Source organism: Macaca mulatta, chromosome 11 (genome assembly GCF_049350105.2).
Source record: "Macaca mulatta isolate MMU2019108-1 chromosome 11, T2T-MMU8v2.0, whole genome shotgun sequence".
NCBI classification, from domain to species: Eukaryota; Metazoa; Chordata; class Mammalia; order Primates; family Cercopithecidae; genus Macaca; species Macaca mulatta.
In genome coordinates, this window is record NC_133416.1 from 106,436,496 (window position 1) to 106,454,379 (window position 17,884).

Genomic DNA, 17,884 nt, shown 5'->3' on the forward strand with positions numbered 1-17,884 from the left:
TTCCCTGTGTGCCTAGCAGCAGTAGGGTCTCTAGTATTATGGTGACAACAGGAGAAGCCAATCCAGATGGCAATGGAATTTCATGCTGGCTCTACCATGGAGTGAAAACTAAGTTGATTTGAAACACACACACACAAAATGATATTTTGTAGCACTTGAGTTTGTGAGGTAAGATTCAGTTTGCAACTGTAGTGTGGGTAGAGGAATTAGGAGAGAGAAGAGATGATAGTATTGACGATGTAAAATCCTCATCTCTCACATCAGGATGTCAGTAATAATATCTAAAGTTGATAAAGCCCAAATTAAGGGCATTTGCATATTATATGGAGATAACAACCAGAAGGACTAAGCACAGAAATGTTGAAAGTATTTACTTTTGGAGAGTGGGGCTGGGAACAGGGAGAATAATGCAGGAAATGGTTTGTTCTAAAGTTTTATTTATATATTTGTTTCAATGCTTGAAAATTATATAGTATTTCAACTTTTTTAAAGTGTGCTTCTTTCTGTCAATTTTACTCTCCTTGCTACAGTGTAGTTGTTTAAATTGTCCTTGGTATCATTGTTCCTGTGTCTATGTAGACCACCTGTTTTGGAAGAAGGTGAGGTTATCAATCAAACAGCTAAGCAGTCACAGGCATTCACTTGCTAAGCTCCTTCCTCATTCTCATTTCCAAGAGTGCTCTCAAGGACACAAGAGAAGATGCTATTTAGTGCTGTCATTGTTTTGGTTGTAGGGTAATAGGAAGCAGAGAAGCCTTAATTTTTAGCATCTAGGCTTTGGTTCCAAAGACTGCTATTGAAATGGGAAGCTCTGATTACAGCTTCTAAAGTACACTGTTTTCTCTGTGCTACAGAACTGTCTTCTGAATTAGTATCAATAAAATGCTTTCTAACAGGATCTCCGACACCAGAAGTCACCACTGATGCCAATGTAATTACCATCCCTGGACGCTAGGCCTTGTCAGGCAGCACAGATAATCATCCACAACCTGGGGCCAATGATTACCCAGTCAGTCAACTGACATTGACTGCTCACTGGGAGGTACTGCACGGGTAAGAGAGAGGAGAACTGCAATGTCCTTTCCTCAAAGTACTTCAAACTAAACAGCGCTGAGGGTGTGGAGGGGAAGGAAAGCAGAGATTCACACACATCAAAAGACAGAAATAAACAAACCTATCCATTCTCAGTTACACAGACAGGGCTGTGGAGATCTGAGTTGGAGCAGAATAAAAATGGACTTTTGCATCACCTGGTCCCTGTTTGGTAAAAACCTCCTTGGTTTTATGTATTTCCTCTTTTCAATTTTTTAATGGTGTTATGAATTTCCTCTTTTCATTTCTTCTCCTGTCCACTAACTGGGCTCAACTACTGAATACCCCCTGTGTGCCATGATTTTTCTGGGCTTCCATGCTAATTATATGCTGTTCCGCTTGCCTGAAAGCTGTTCCTCTCACTCAGCCCTTTCAGCCTGCAAATTTTTCTTTTTTTTTTTTTTTTTTTCTTTTTTTTTGAGACGGAGTCTCGCTCTGTCGCCCAGGCTGGAGTTCAGTGGCCGGATCTCAGCTCACTGCAAGCTCTGCCTCCCGGGTTCACGCCATTCTCCTGCCTCAGCCTCCCGAGTAGCTGGGACTACAGGTGCCAGCCACCTCGCCCGACTAGTTTTTTGTATTTTTTAGTAGAGACGGGGTTTCACCATGTTAGCCAGGATGGTCTCGATCTCCTGACCTCGTGATCCGCCCGTCTCGGCCTCCCAAAGTGCTGGGATTACAGGCTTGAGCCACCGCGCCCGGCCCAAATTTTTCTAATCTATCAAGAGCTAATGTAAACCTGACCTCTTTTATGGAGCCTTGCCTGAGTCACTCCATTTTAGTTCCAATCAGTTACAGTGCTGTGAGCTTTGTGAGAGGAGGGACAGAGTTTATATCATTTGAAAATAATTAAAATTGTTAATATATGTAAAACACTTAGAAGAGTGGTGACTGAAATGTAAGCAAATGTGTTTATTATTATTATTATTAGCATCATTATTATGATCAATGTTTGTATTTAGAGGCCCTAGCGTAACATCTGGCACATGAAAGTGGAAACTAAGCAAATGTTTCTTTGTTTGAATTCTTGGAACATTTCAGACAAACTGAGTTTTATTGATGAGAAGGTTGATGGGTGTTCTTGGCAGTGGTCATTATTCCAAGGTGAAAGCGAGGATGACTGCTTTAGCTATTGCAACTGAGAACACAGAATATCTTTTAAGAAGTAGAAGCTCTAACAGGTGAATAGGAGGATAGGAGGATATTCCAGATGATATGAAACTACTGAAAACAGATTTGCTGCTGTTTTTCAGAAAGTGTACTAGCCCTCAGGAAGATGGGCTTGTTTGGAGAGATACCTAATGTAACACAAGTAACTTCATTTGCTTCAGCATTATCTGGAATAGATGGTTAATTAGTCTCAGACAGCTGTTTCCTTGCTCAGCCGCCTTTGCTGTCTGTATGTGTGATGTGCACGTGTGTGCTGTCATCTGGGTGAGCCCATCTGGGCACAGTGATGGGTCATTAAGCTGTCTTCCCATATGGTGCATGGATAGTGTCTGAAGCACAGTTTCAGGAGATAGGTAACACTTCCACTCAGAGAGGCAATACATGACCCCTAGGGTTGTTACTAGATCTGTAGCTCTTTTGCTCTTCAAACACTACATGCATTTTGACATCTCACCATCTTTGTTCATTGTTCCATTCAGTGTTATGTCCTTCACCCCATTCTTCACTGCTTACATAAATCCACTCAAGCCCAGTTCCTCTAGAGATTTCCCCATTGCTCCAACTCATAGACATCTCTTCCATCTCCATCATAATCACTTGCTTTTTCTTTCTTTCTCTCTCCCTTTCTCTCTTTCTTTCATTTCTCTTTTTTTCTTTTTCCTTCTCTCTCTTTCTCTCTCTCTCCCTCCCTCCGTCCCTCCCTCACCATGTCTCTGTCTATTTTTTCTGAAACAGGGTCTCACTCAGTTTCCCAGGCTAGAATGCAGTGGTGTGATCATAGTTCACTGAAGCCTTGAACTCTTGAGCTCAATCAATCCTTACGCCTCAGCCTCTCAAACAGTTGGGACTATAGGCCACCACACCCAGCTAATCTTCCTTCCTTTCTTTCCTTCTTCCCTTTCTTTCCCTTCCTTCCCTTCTCTTCCTTCCTTCCTTCCTTTTCTCCCCTTCTCTCTCTTTTCTTTCTTTCCTTCTTTCTCTCTCTTTCTCCCTTTCTTTCTCCCTTTTTCTCTCTCTTTCCCTCTCTCTCTCTTTTTCTCTCTTTCTTTTTCTCTTTCTTTCTCTCTTTTGAGATAGGAGTCTCACTGTGTTGCTCAGACTGGTCTTCAACTCCTGGTCTCAGGCAATGCTCCCGATTCAGCCTTCCAAAGTGCTGGGATTACAGGTGTGAGCCACTGTGCCCGGCCAGTCATAGATTTCTAACACTAATTTCTCCAATAGTTACATTTTATGTTGTGAAAACACATTGTTGGCTTTTATTAACATTTGAATGTGATTTGCTATTTGCTGTCAAGTATGCTAGTCTGAGCTCCCTGAGTAGACTGTTGGATCTTTAAGCAGATGCTGTACTATGCCTCTTTGTAGTTTCTACCACATTTAGCACAGTTAGATGAGTATATAGGTGCTCAATAGGTGTTCCCTTAGGAATGAATGGATAACCCTCCTGGGAATCCATTCAAAAGGATTTTCCTGAGAACTCCTTAAAGACTTATCTGCTTTCTACTTTAGACTGTCAACACATGTTAAAGGACAAAAGATGCAGATTTGAAACACATAGATTTACATTTTAAAATGCTGTGGCATATTTGTTAATATACTTCACAGTCTGAATGCAAGTTTAGGTTAGTTACCCTCAAGGAAAAAGCTACTAGACTCTTGAGGATTCAAATAGTCTCATAAAAATCATCACAATGTTATCACTGATAGTTAAGGGAACATTTTGTAATAAGCGGGCGTCTTTGAGTATGTTTCCTAGGGAAAGTGGTAAGTGCAATCTAGTGCATGGAAATCCCACAGTACTCTGCCAACAACCTGCACTTCTTTATGGCCACTTCACCTGAATGGCTCAGTTCTTTGAGTGTCCATGTAGTCAACTAATCAGTCTGTGGTGAGTAAGAGTGAATTAAGGTGACTGACTTTCCAACATCCTTTAAAGTTATTTGATTTAAGGTCGCTGAGCTAGGTGGTTTATGGATATTTCAGTATTCCTGGAATAATTCATGTAAGCTTTTTCCTTGTATCCAATCTATTATGAGGGTAAGAGCAATGAAGCCCTGTGCTGATTTCCCTGTTTCACTGGCTAATCAGTAATTCTAACATTGTTTGCCAGGTAAGTGGAACAGGCACTCTTGTCACCATCATGATTCATTGCCTACCGAAAGCACAGAGCTGGCCTTAATCTAATTCTTAATAAAACCTTGCGAACTAGGTATACTGTTTCAATTTGCACATGGAAAACAGATGTTCACGAAGGCTGAGGGACTGGCCCACGATCTCACACCAAGTAGGTAAAGAAGCTGGACCATGGAAGCAATTCTGTGCCTTAAAGTGCAATTGTCTTTCTAATTCCTCTGGAGCATGATTGTCTTTTCCATTCTGAATCTAATGATTACAAATCTCAAATGAGCCCTAAACATGGCCCTGTAATCCTACTCCATTCTCCTAGAAAATTCTCCTTCTCACTCTCTGAAACAACTTTTTAATATCTTCTCTATCCTCATTCTTCCACATCCTTACAGCATTATTCACTAGAAAATAGAAACCATCAGAAGAAACATATCTACATATTCTCAATGCCTCATATACCAGTCATGATGGTACCCACTCTCTCTGTCTTCCTTACTGTTGTCACAGGAATGTCCCCATTAACAACCAACTCTCCAGAGCCTCTTGGCTCTGGATCCCAACCTCTCTCATCTTTATTCTTTTGATCCTTCTTTCTTTTCCAATATCAATACTTCTTTTTCTACCTGATCATTCCTTTCAGTAGCCAAACATGACTCCAGTCTCTCCTGTTTTAAAAAATTCCTCCCTTTGCCCCCCAAGTCACCCTTTAGCTATTAGTGTATTTGTGTACTACCATTATCAGAAAAACTTCTTTTGACAGTTATCTACTACATCTTCTATCCAACGCAATATGGCTTCCATGGCTCTTATTTCACAGAATGTGCTCTTGTTAAGTTCTCCAGGGACCTCTGTGTTGCCAAATCCAGTGGTTACTTCTCTAGTCTCATTTCTTTTTTTTTCACCTTCAACTTTTATTTTAATTTCCAGGGTATATGTATAGGATGTGCAGGTTTATTACATAGGTAAATGTATGTCTTGGTGGTTTGCTGCACAGATCAACCAATCACCCAGGTATTAAGCCCAGCATCCCTTAGCTATTCTTCCGGATGCTCTCCCTCCCCCAACCCCCACCCCTGATAGGCCCCAGTGTGTGTTGTTCCCCACACTGTGTCCATATGTTCTCATCATTCAGCTCTCATTTATAAGTGAGAATGGGCAGTGTTTGGTTTTCTGTTCCTGCGTTAGTTTGCTGAGGATAATAGCTTCCAGCTGAATCCATGTCCCTGTGGAGGACATGTTATTATACCTTTTTATGGCTGTGTAGTATTCTATGGTGTATATGTACCACATTTTCTTTTTCCAGTCTATCATTGATAGGCATTTGGGTTGAATCTCATTTGATCTCTCATCAGCATTCTACCCAACTGATAACTTTCCCATGGAGCAAGCTTTTGGGGGAAAGATTATTCCACTTCTAAACACTTTGAATTTGAGGGGTCAGTAGAATATATAGGAGGTAGAAAACTTTGCTTTTGTTGAGTTTCGGTGAAGTAACCTAAGATGAAAGTGCAGAGTGAGAAGAGAAGAGACTCAAGGACTAAGCCTGAGGGTACAGGCAGAAGCAGGGAGGGCTACAAAGAAGACTGAGAAGGTAGGAGGAGATAACAGAGACAAGGTTAGAAGTCAAGGACAAAAAGAGTTGTCATAAAAAAAAAAGAGTGGTCAGAATCAAAGGCCAGAGAAAGATCAGGTAAATAGGAACTAGTAAGAGTATATTGTCTTTGGCAATTAAGAGTTTATTGGTTGCCATTTATAAATAATTTAAAGATGATGACAGAGGCTGATGGTATTAATGCCTGACTGCATTTTTCTGAAGAGCAAGCCAGCAAGTGTAGGCATTCTTTTGGGAGGTTTGGTTATGAAGAGAAGAAGAGTAAATGGATAGTGTCTAGAGCAGAATAAGAATTGAGGAAGGTTTTGAAAAAAACATCAGGTTATATCTGAGTTTGCTCAGAGAGGGTACAGAAGAAGGCTTTCCTAATATCACAGCATTATGCAACAACTAAAAATAGAATCTATTTCTTCTGCCTCCAGGATAATTGAGATAATACACGTGTAAGAGTTAAAAAAAACTATAAAGTACAATAAGAATTTGATTTAGTGTTCTTCTTTCCACTATATTTTAATTCATTACCAGGAATTCGGTGGATTGCATTTTTAACTATATAACACACCCTTTACCCCACTCACTGCAACAAGAACCTCACTGCTATTTATTCAGCAGTTCTTAAATGATTGATTTGTTATGGATGATCTTTTGCTTGCTTCCTTTTGAAAGAGTGAGGGATTTCTGGAGTAAATGTTTGCCAGCCTGAATATTCCTGTTTACTTGTCCTAGGCTAACAGATAACTGGATGGGCCATATTGTTATACAGGCCTGATGAATGCCAAATGTTCAGCTCTATCTCTGCAGGATTACACCTTTCTGAAAAAAGAATGTATAATATAACTTCTGTCAAATAAACTTGTGATGTATTTGTTTCTAGGCCTCAAATTTCAAGCTCTCCCTCAAAACTTGGGAAGGACAAGCCTAATTCTCTTTGCCAGGCATCAGACCAGACATCAGCTTATAAACTCAAGATGTTCCATAATTTTTCAATATGAATTCTAATTATCTTTGCTCCTTCTAAAAGAAGGTAAAAGTATAACAATGTGGAATCTAATTCTGTGGACTCAAGGGGCAGAAATCAGTGACCTGATATTCAGAGGCCTATATTAATTATCCATTTTATTTTTCTCACCTCTGCAATTTGTAAGTAGAGTTGCAAGGGTTCTTATTCTTCAATGCTATTTTAGATCATACACTCTCAAATGAATGGATAGTTCTCAATGCCTATGATGTGCTTGATTCACACAGACTAGCCTAGGTTGTCTGAAATGAAGTCAGGGAGATGCATGCAATGACCTGTAAGGTATTGTTTCTGTGTCTTTGTAGCCTGAGTTCTCTTGTGGATAAAAATCTATAGCCTTTTATTATGACAGCTCATTACACCATAGGAAAAATTAAACTGAAAGACAGATCATATCTTCCATGAACACTGCTACTGTTTGATGTAGTGTCACCTGCATGAATGAAATGACTGCCACTCAGAAGGTCTCATGGTCTGAGAACAAACGTGACCTGGAAATTCATCTGTATTTTTATAACCCTGTGTATGGTGAGAAGGTTTCCTTAGTCTAGACTGCATGAGGCCATTTTTTTCTTCTCTCTCACTTCTCTTGTTGCTATTCCTCTAAATCATCATCCACCTAAGATGAAGGAATGCTTATGCTATTTTTGTTTGTCCAGGGCTCAGATCTTTCTCAGCTCACTCAGATATGTTGCCCCAGTATCTTTTATTGAAAACTTTTCCCTATGGACTCAAATTGACCTGGGTTTAAATCTTGAGTGCTTTGGACCATATACTTAGTCTTTCTATAACTAAGTTTTGCCCTTGTAAAACTGGAATAATACTACATACTGTGTAACATTTGAGAGGGGGTAAAGATAATGTATGTGATAATCATATAACAAGTTCTTGATAAACAATAGTTACATTATTAAATTGGCTATATATTTTTTCTTTCTATAAAGCATTGCTTGCCTAATCATCGATTTCCTTGGAGTGCTTCTATCAAGTAGTTATCAAGGGTAAGGATGGAAACCAAATAAATATTTCTTGTAAGTGTGATTTATTTAGGTACCAGAAGAGGCTGCAAAATGAAATGGAAAGAGTGTAGGGCTAGAAAGGTAACAAGTTCCTGGTTCTGGTGTTGCCAGTTCTCATATTAAATAGCAGTGTTATCTGTATATGATTACCCATCTATGACAAACTCTAAGTTATTAGAAAGATCGCATTCATCATTGATGAAAGACATCCTTCAGGTATCTGGAAGCTCATGTAAACCTCATGTAGATTGAGTTTAATTCAATTAAATAGCTATTTATTGAATGATCATTATGGACTGTGCTTAGCAATGTGAGGGATAATAAACAAAGGTTACACACATACACACATTTATTGAGAACTGTTATGAGTTGAATTGTGTCACCCCAAATTTATATGTTGGAGTTCTAACCCCTAGTAGATATGTGGATGTAGATACACATCCTAGTAGGTATAGTAGGATGTGGCCTTATTTGGAGATAGGGTCTTTACAGACGTAATCAAGTTAAAATGAGGTAATTAGGGTGGGCCCTAATCAAATATGACTGGTGCATATTCGACATGCACAGAAGAAGAGAATTTGAAACACAAGGAAAAGGTGACCAAGGAGATAGGTCCAGAACGGCTCCTTCCCTTATAGCCCTCAGAGGAACCAACCCTGCTGGCACTTTGGTCTCAGGCTTCTGGCCTCCAGAACTGTGAGACAATAAATTTCTCTTGTTTCAGCCACCTAGTTTGTGGTTCTTTGTTATGGCAGACATAGCAAACTGACATGAAGACCTACTGTGTGCTAGTAACTGGGAAACAACACTGAACAGGGCACTGTTCTTTGTTTCAGGGGAAGGATTTTGGAAAAGAAGCAGATGCTTCAGTTCCATGTAATAAGCCTGCTCCAAGAGAAGTATGCACAGGGTGTCATGGGAGGACAGTGAAGGACAGTTGAGCATTACCAAAGGTTTGCTTAAGGCTCCTCAGCAGGGACTCCTAAGCCAGACTTTTGAAGTAAGAGTGCAAGAATGAGTGCAAGAAGCAAGTGTTCTGGGTAGAAAACAGTGTTTATATGAGGCAGTATATGCAAAGACGTGGATGTCTGAGTAGGTGTAGCACTGTTGTAGAACTGTAAGTAATCCAACATGGCCAGAGCTTAAGAGCAGTGAAAGATAAGGCTGGAGAGGTGAGCAAGTTCCAGGTCAGTAGCGGAAGGCTCCCTGGAGCAAGGGGAACGCCTAGGACCTTGAGGTAGGTCTTCCGTGATTGGTAATTGGGAGGACATAGGCTATGTTAGGTAGGAGGGAAATTGTAAACAAAAGTGAAGGCATATATTTATTTGGCAGTGAGCATTCTTGTCTGGTTAAAATAGACATCCTCTTGAGAAGCAGAGCAAGCAAGTGAGAAGAAAAGAAGTAAGATAAAGTCCCTCAAAGGACCAGAAGTATGACAAACTTGGAGTGCTTTGAGGGCAGGGCTAGTATCTTGTTTAGTGCCTGCAGTATAACAGTGACTCAAGAAACAATTGCTGAATAAGTGAAGGGAGAAATGGTGAAGTTCTGTCCTTTTACTGAATTGAGCAGGGACTTTTAGGTTACAGAGGTTTGGTTTTGAAATCTAGGCTCTGCTGGCAATTTTTTCTAACCTTGTTGAGTTTCATCCTCTTTATTTCTAATTGTAAGTATACGAATACTGATGGTATTGGTGAGAATTATATGGGATAATTTATGAAACTACATAGAACTTAAAAATTCCATTTGATCAATATTTATTAAGAAGCTACTATATGCCAAGCTCTGTGGTAGGCTTTAGGAATAGAAAGATAAACAAGACCCAATCTCTGCCTTTAAGGAATTTACTTTCTGTTGGGGGGACAGGAAAGCAGACATCTGAACAGATAAAAGAACTGTGATGCGATATAATAAGGACTAGCATAGAGCTAAGAACAGAGCACCGTGGGTGCACAGAGAAGGGACAGTTACGCCAGCCAGACGGCAGGATAGTGTTGGGGAATACTTCCTGGAGGAAGTGATGCTTAAGCTGATTCATGAACAATGATACACAATTAGGTGAAGAAGGAAGAAAAAGGAATTCCAAACATAGGGAACAACAGGCTTCCTTTGCAGCTGTGTTTTTCTAGTTCCTGTGTCTGTGCAATTCTCTTGCTGAAAATATACCCCAGTCGGCTTGGTGAAAGCAAAAACACCCTCCCTAGTTCTCGTCAGACTCCTGAAGGCTGGATTGTGCTCTGAACAGCCTCAGCTATTGGCTGGGTTCTCTTTAAACTAAACAGGCCTTCAGAAACCCTTCATGTAGCCACCTGCCTGATCTCCTCACTCTCTTTCTCCTGCCTTCTTTCTTTTCCTTCTATCCTCCCTCGGTATCTGCTTTCTTCTTCCTCTCATTAAACATTTCCTGTGTCTATGTGTGTAAACTATGGGCTGTGCCTGGAGATACAGGGGATAAAAGCATATATCTAACTCATAAGGAACTCAAAATTGAGAGTAGGGTCAGCAAGTTATGACCCATTGACCAGATCTGCCTGTTTTTGTAAATAAAGTTTTATTGGAACATGCCCACGCCCATTCATCTATGTACTTGGCTATGGCTGCTTTCATGCTACAATAGCTGAGTTGTGTAGTTGCAATAGAGACCATGTGGCTTGCAAAGCCTAAAATATTTACCATCTGGCCCTTTACAGAAAAAGTTTGCTGGCCCCTGTTCTAGTGTTTATATATGGCAGAAGTGGTGGGGATAGATGGACAAGTAAAGAGGTAATGTACCCCTGTAAGATAAGTTTTTCAAAAGGGTACGATAGAAGGAGAGTTCCTAACCCATACTTGGAGGTTGAGAAAAGAACTGAGAGCTAAAAAAAGTGACAAGTACGCTTAGAGCTAAAGGATAAAACGGAGTTAAGAGGGAAAGGAAGATCATTCTTGGCAGAGACAGTAGCATGTGCAAAGCCAGGCAATGAAAGAAAAATATGCAGTTCTCTATTGCAAAAGAGGAAGCGGTGAAAGATAAGGCTGGAAATAAGGTTGGGCCAGGTCATTAAGGATCCTAAATATGAAAGTCATATTAAGGATTTTAGCAATGTCCTATAATCTCTCCCATAGGTAACTGAGAACCTTTGAAGGATTTTAAGCAGAGTAGTGCTAAAGCAAGTGGTGCTCTAGAAAGATCACTCTGGCTGTAGGATAGTTAACATTTACTGGACATTTATTCTATGCCAGGTCTGTGCTAAATGCTCTTTGCATCTGGAAATGTCTATTGAGTAGCTGGACAGCGCTGGGAACCAGGTAGAAAGAGGTGAAACATGGGGAACAGATATGGATCTATGAGAACCAGGGATCTCCCTGAGGAATGGAAAGACGTAGAGCACCACCCTTGTTTGGAGGCATGAGGAGAAGTAGAACAACAGAGGTGATTGCAAAGGGGAGTCTAATGTCATGTAACACAAACAGAGAGTAAATAAGAAGGAGTGGATAGTGAAAATCAGATATTGTAAAGAGAGCTAAGAGAAGAAAAGTGGAAAAACAAGCAGGGGGCAGGGAACTGGTAAGAAGCAGATCAGAGCTGACTTAAAAGAGAGCAATTTCAGCAGAAAAGTTGAGAAACAAGCTGGGTTATAGGGTTAAGAAGTGGTTGGAAGTGAGAAAAGGGAGGTCACTGCCACTGAACACTTGTTTGAGAGATGTATCTTTTTAAAGAAGAATAGAAATATGACTGTGGCTGGATTTCTTAAAATTAGGCTGTAATTCAGCAGCTTTGGTAACTTTTCTGATTCATGAGGAAAATTTCTCATCTCAAATATCTGGTCATTTGAAGTAATACTGGAGATCAAATTATGCAAATATGCTGCATGACTAAATTAAAGGCCTATTCATGTGAGCATTAGTTAGTAATGGGAGTTATATACTGCATTATTAGAAAATGGGGCAGCATATTTTAGTGCTTAAAAATTTAATCAGAGTAACTTCCAGAAGGAGGAAAAGGCTCATTTTTAACACAAGATTTGAATCATGGCTATTTTTTTTTCTTTTTCAGAAATCCATTCTTCCAAGATGGTCATCCCTGCACATGCCCTCATTTCTGACTTTCTGCTGCACAAGCAATCAGTATTCGTGCAAGGCTAATGGGATATACAAGAACAATTAGTAGCTCTGCCAGCACCAATATTGTACTTGTCTCTTTAAAGAGCTCAAAATATTAAATAACAATTGAAAAGAACATTTCTTCTAGACCCCTCATTAGATTGATTTTACAGATGAGTAAACTGAATCATAGAGAAACAAGATAGTGGAAATGAGAAGTCTTACTTTGGTTCTATCTCACACCACTATAGGCTGTGCCTATTATATTTGTAATTAAGCTGTTGTCCAGATAAAGAATAACTCCCTCTTGGCTTTGACTTTTAGATACCAACAGATTTTTAAATTCTGGCAGTTGAAAAGGTTATGTTTTTTTTTTTCCTTTCAAAAGTGGGTTTGTAACTATTGGCCTAAATTATTTTAGAAAACTATAGCTGTACTTTCAACATAAGGCCACCCACTCAACTCTGAGCCTAGACTCTTTGAGAAATAAGAAGGTATAGGAAATTTGGCAGGTATTTTTCTCTTGTATCTTTAAATCTCAGTAAGTTCACAACATTTTCCTAACCAATATTGGAACAAGAAATTATCACAGGGGTGGGGGGGGGGTGGTGGTGACTAGTCTCACCCTTTAAGGACAATTAATTTTTCTACTTCACAAGTTTAACTTCTTATTTGGATCACAATATGCTACTAAGATACTTAAAAGGTCACTTTTTCAGGCCAACTGCAAATGATGTTTTCATTATAGAAAAGTTATGTAAAAGTGGAAAAGAGATGTAAGTACATTAACGTGTAAAATGCACCACAGCAATGGGAAAAAATGTTTTAATTAAATATGTATGAGCTCTATCGTGCACAAATGTTTTGTTCAAATGGATGACTCCAAGAGCTCTGTGGTTCCACTTCAGTGTCTAATAGGCACTACTCACTTTAACCTTCAGCAAGTCCTTTATGAATGCTATCCACCCAAGTGTACAAAAATGCCAATTCATGTAGGGCCATCAGTATTATTGTTATTTCTTATTCTGTAAAGGCTGCATTTTGAACATTTTAATAAGGGTCAAAGCATTCCAAGTCAATCTAGTTGGCAATTGTTGGAAACACAGGAGGTGCTTTAGAAAATGAGTTGGTAATAATTTCATTCTTCCCCGTTTTGATTAGAGTTTACAAATATAACTGTCAGCTAGTTATCATGGTGAGGTTATGGATCAGCCCTCCTCCAAGTAATATAAACTTCTTTTTTTTTTTTTTTTTTTTTTGAGACGGAGCGAGACTCGCTCTGTCGCCCAGGCTGGAGTGCAGTGGCCGGATCTCAGCTCACTGCAAGCTCCGCCCCCCGGGTTTACGCCATTCTCCTGCCTCAGCCTCCCGAGTAGCTGGGACTACAGGCGCCCGCCACCTCGCCCGGCTAGTTTTTTTTGTATTTTTAGTAGAGACGGGGTTTCACCGTGTTAGCCAGGATGTTCTCGATCTCCTGACCTCGTGATCCGCCCGACTCGGCCTCCCAAAGTGCTGGGATTACAGGCTTGAGCCACCGCGCCCGTTCTTAATACAGTCTTCAGACTATGAATCTACCATAACACTGCCAGTGTTTTGATATCATCAGTATACTCATCTTCCTTTATTTCAAGCTATGTTAGATTTTACCTCTTCTATTATCTACTGTAATTTTTTGCTGACAACCAACTGTTAGTAAATACATATGTTGAGTGATGGTGATTATGTGAAGAATGAGGGGCAAGATCCCTTTGGTGCAGTGTGTGTGCACCCATGTGTGCATGAAGAAATGTGTGTATGTGTGATATGCATGTAAATAATATAGGTCTAAGGGAAATACTGTACTCTCCTTGAGGGTAAGGATCATGTCTTACTCACTGTTACATCCCTAGTGCTTAACACTGTCTCTGGCACATAAATGATGTCTGAGGAGTGTTTTTTGCATGAATGAGTCAAGGGTACTAATGGTCCATGTTCCCATTGGCAAAATAAGGCTTCCAGTTTAAAAATGAGACTGGAGGTCCACCTACAACAATCTGTTGTGTTTTCGGTTTTTACAGGCTGATTTCTATGCACACGGCATTATGCCGGGACTTGTGAGGAAAGCAAGGAAACTGAATACACAGAACTTGGACTTGAGAAGCTTCCAGTCTAATTGGGGAGACAAGATACATACAAGTGAAAACTTAACTCCTAATTCTAGAGAGAGAATAATGGCATGCCAAATGTATTTTTTTCATGTCAAATGTAACCACTGGGTGAGTTCAGAAGAAAAGAGGCTGTTCTGTACTGCAACCATTAAAGAAAGCTACCTAAACCGGGCAGGAATTGAGTTATACCTTTGAGGATAAAAGACATCAGGGAAGGAAATGAAATGTCTGTCCAGGAGGAGTGGGTAGAGAATACAGATGAGCAAAGTTATTAAGATAAGAATAGATTCTTTGGGGCTTAAAATTTAGGAAGCAGTCATTAGACTTTGAAAAATAAATATGATGGTAGAGACAAATATAACAAGGAAATAAATAAGCATGCACGTTTTGTATAGTAATCACTTCATACCTAAACTCCTTGGTGAAAAAAAGTGTTGAAACTTAGACACATTCTCCATGTTGCAAACTCAGGGGAAGTGAGTGAAATGTCAGAGGGCATGGCAGCATTCCCAGAGGTTAGTGAGTATCAGGTAGGCTTTGCCAAGCATGAGGGAGGTGGTGATATTTGACTTCTGAGGAGATGAACAGGTAAGGTGGGATCTGGGCAGATTTTCAGACAAAAAATTCTGTTGTGAAGTGGCTTTTGGATTTAACATAGATGTAACTCTCCTAAAGTCTTAGGTGACCTGATGTACTTTTGAAACTATTCATTGATTGTACAAATTTCTATTTATTTTACATTTTTAAGGACACAGAAAGATCTAAACTGTGTGCATAACTATTCTACAAACCAAAATGAAAACCAAAATGAAATACATAAAGGAAAAGTTTGAAATTTTGTCTTTAAGATACAGGGAAAAAAAATCACACATCAGTAAAATCAAGGATAAATATCAGCCTGAAAGAGGAGCAATAATCAACACACATTTAAGAACAATTGGGGGCCAGGTGTGGTGGCTCACGCCTGTAATCCCAGCACTTTGGGAGGCCGAGGCAGGCGGATCATTTGAGATCAGGAGTTCTAGACCAGCCTGGTCGACATGGTGAAACCCTGTCTCTACTAAAATTATAAAAATTAGCTTGGTTTGGTGGTGCACACCTGTAATCTCAGCTACATGGGAGGCTGAGGCAGGAGAATTGCTTGAATTGGAAAGATGGAGGCTGCAGGGAGCTGAGATCACACCACTGCACTCCAGTCTGGGTAACAAAGTGAGACTCCCTCTAAAAAAAAGAACCAAATACCAAAAAACAAAAAACAACTGGGGTCTTTCTTTTCTAACCATATCTAGACATTGGTGAAAACAGTCCTTATTAAAGATAATCATAGCCATGGAGATAAATCATCCATGTATTGCATTAATGTGTGAGAGGATGTATTTAGACAGATTTAGCAAATAATTTTTAAAGCTTTCAATAAATACTTTAAGTTACTTATATAGACGTTTTAAATTCGCATTCATTAATGGATTCTTGATTGAATAAAAAATTAACTTCTGAAAATATTTCCTAAATAAAGTACATCTATGCATGGATGCACTATGATGTTTCAACCAACATTAATTATATCCTTTTGATTTCTACTGTCTTGTTCAAAAACGCTAATAAGACCTGCACTACATCATAGTTAATAGGAGTGTGGTGCTTGTTGCTTAGGCAACCGGAGGAATAAATGCAGGTCAGAATGTGCTTCAACAAAAACAAAAGCTAGAATATGATACTGAGTGGAAACTAAGTAAGTCTAACAGATTTTTCACCACATTAAAGAAATATGTTTCTTACAGCAAGCCAATCATATTCATGTATTTAACTAAGTTTGCAATTATATAAATTAGATTATGTAGATCAATAAATAATTTTTATAAAGGTAGAAATTAATCGCTTATGATACTAGTAGCAAATAAATGGTGTATAACAGCATGTAAAGCACTAATTGATTATACCACTTCATGATTTGCTTCATTTTCATAATTAATTAACTCCTCTAAATGGCAATTCAAAGTTTTTTTAAAAGATAATTCTGTCTCATGAAGAAAGTATTTGATTGGTCCATCTAAATTAATAATATTTTCTTATTTTCTAGGAAATTATACCAAATACTTTGAATTAAACAAGTAAAGAATATAATCTACGATTAGCCCTTGGTTACATCACATATACCCAGGATTTTGCCTTCCATATAAATTTTGAAGTGCTTATACATGATTCATTCATGAATAATTTTTACAATCTCTCTTTGAATGCTTATTTGAAACCTGTTTGATTAACCTTTAAGTTCGAGGCTTTCAAAAAGGTATTATATTTGCTCATAAGTGTTTAACATTCGGAGGAAAAATAAGCTGAATTAAAGTCTTTCAGCGTGGCCAAATGATCCAGGAAATCCAAAGACCTAACTTCTCATGGGACCAGAATAAATTTGGAGAAGGATTTGAAGGGTGGGAATGAGAAACCCTTATTTCAAGTAGACGTAGGGAGAAATAATTAAGATATTGAAATGTACAGTAAACATAAATAATAATAAGACTTCAATTCTCTTTGATAGTTCCTCTAATTCTTAATGCCATCTGTTTAGTGTCCTAAGTCTGTCCTAAATCTGCTCAGTGTTCTAAGACTTTCATAGCAATTGAATAACTTTCACTTTTTTCCATTTCAATACCCAAATATCTTGTCTATATAACCAGTGATAGTACTTGATAAACACAAGAAAAATAACAGTAGCTGCATATCTCAGTATAAAAAAAACCAACAAATCACTCATAAAGCATTCTGTGCATATAGTTACTTAGAGCTCATATATCTTACTATACTTATGTCTTTTATTTTTAAAAACTCTTGGGCATACATACTTTTGGAGAAGAAGCAGAAGTCGAATAATGTTAATAATCTTCAAATCTATAATACTCAAGTCAACCTCAGAGAAAAGTAATCTAAGACAGAAATTAAAAAATCTAACCAGCTTTCACTATTGTGTTATCATTTCTGGTACTAGTAAGCTGCAGGTGTCAGCCCTATTATTTTATTTAGGTAGGGCTATTACTTATTTCCACAAGTCATTTGTGTTCTACATGCCCGTGTTATGTAGGTCTCTCTAAATTTAGGGAGTGATATGTGTGATGGGTACTTAAAATAAAGGAAAGGTAATAGAGCTGTGACGTAGCTTAACAAGGGGAACTGATGAGCACCGGGGGAGGTATGGGAATGATTAGAAAGCTGAATTGTTGGTTTGCACAGTTCCCCATCCTCCTTCCTCACCTATACGCAAAACGGTGGAAACTTAGCACATGCCAGGTTTCGACTGCATGTAGAGCAGAATTCAGAAGTACATGACTATACTTAGTCCACCAACCTCTCTTTCTAAATATTGACAGCTAAATAACCAAAGTGTTTATTTTCCGCCTAAAGTAATAAACAACACTTCATCGTTCTTCAATCAGCATGTGGAAGTAAACGCTCTCCATAAATGACCATCTGAAGCAATTTGCTAATGAACTGAAGGTTGTCCACATGATTTAAACTGCTTATTGAACAATTATCAGGAAAAGAAACGATCTTCACACCATAAACACAGCAAATTGTCTCATTAACCACTAAATGCTGATGCTCAAGTGAAATAATATAATAATCA

General features: G+C 38.8%; 1 protein-coding gene across 10 annotated transcripts in view; it reads right to left on the reverse strand.

The window, feature by feature from the left end:
* ANKS1B (ankyrin repeat and sterile alpha motif domain containing 1B) overlaps positions 1–17,884 on the reverse strand; it is a 1,294,913-nt gene that overhangs the window by 407,717 nt on the left and 869,312 nt on the right. The window lies entirely within an intron of this gene.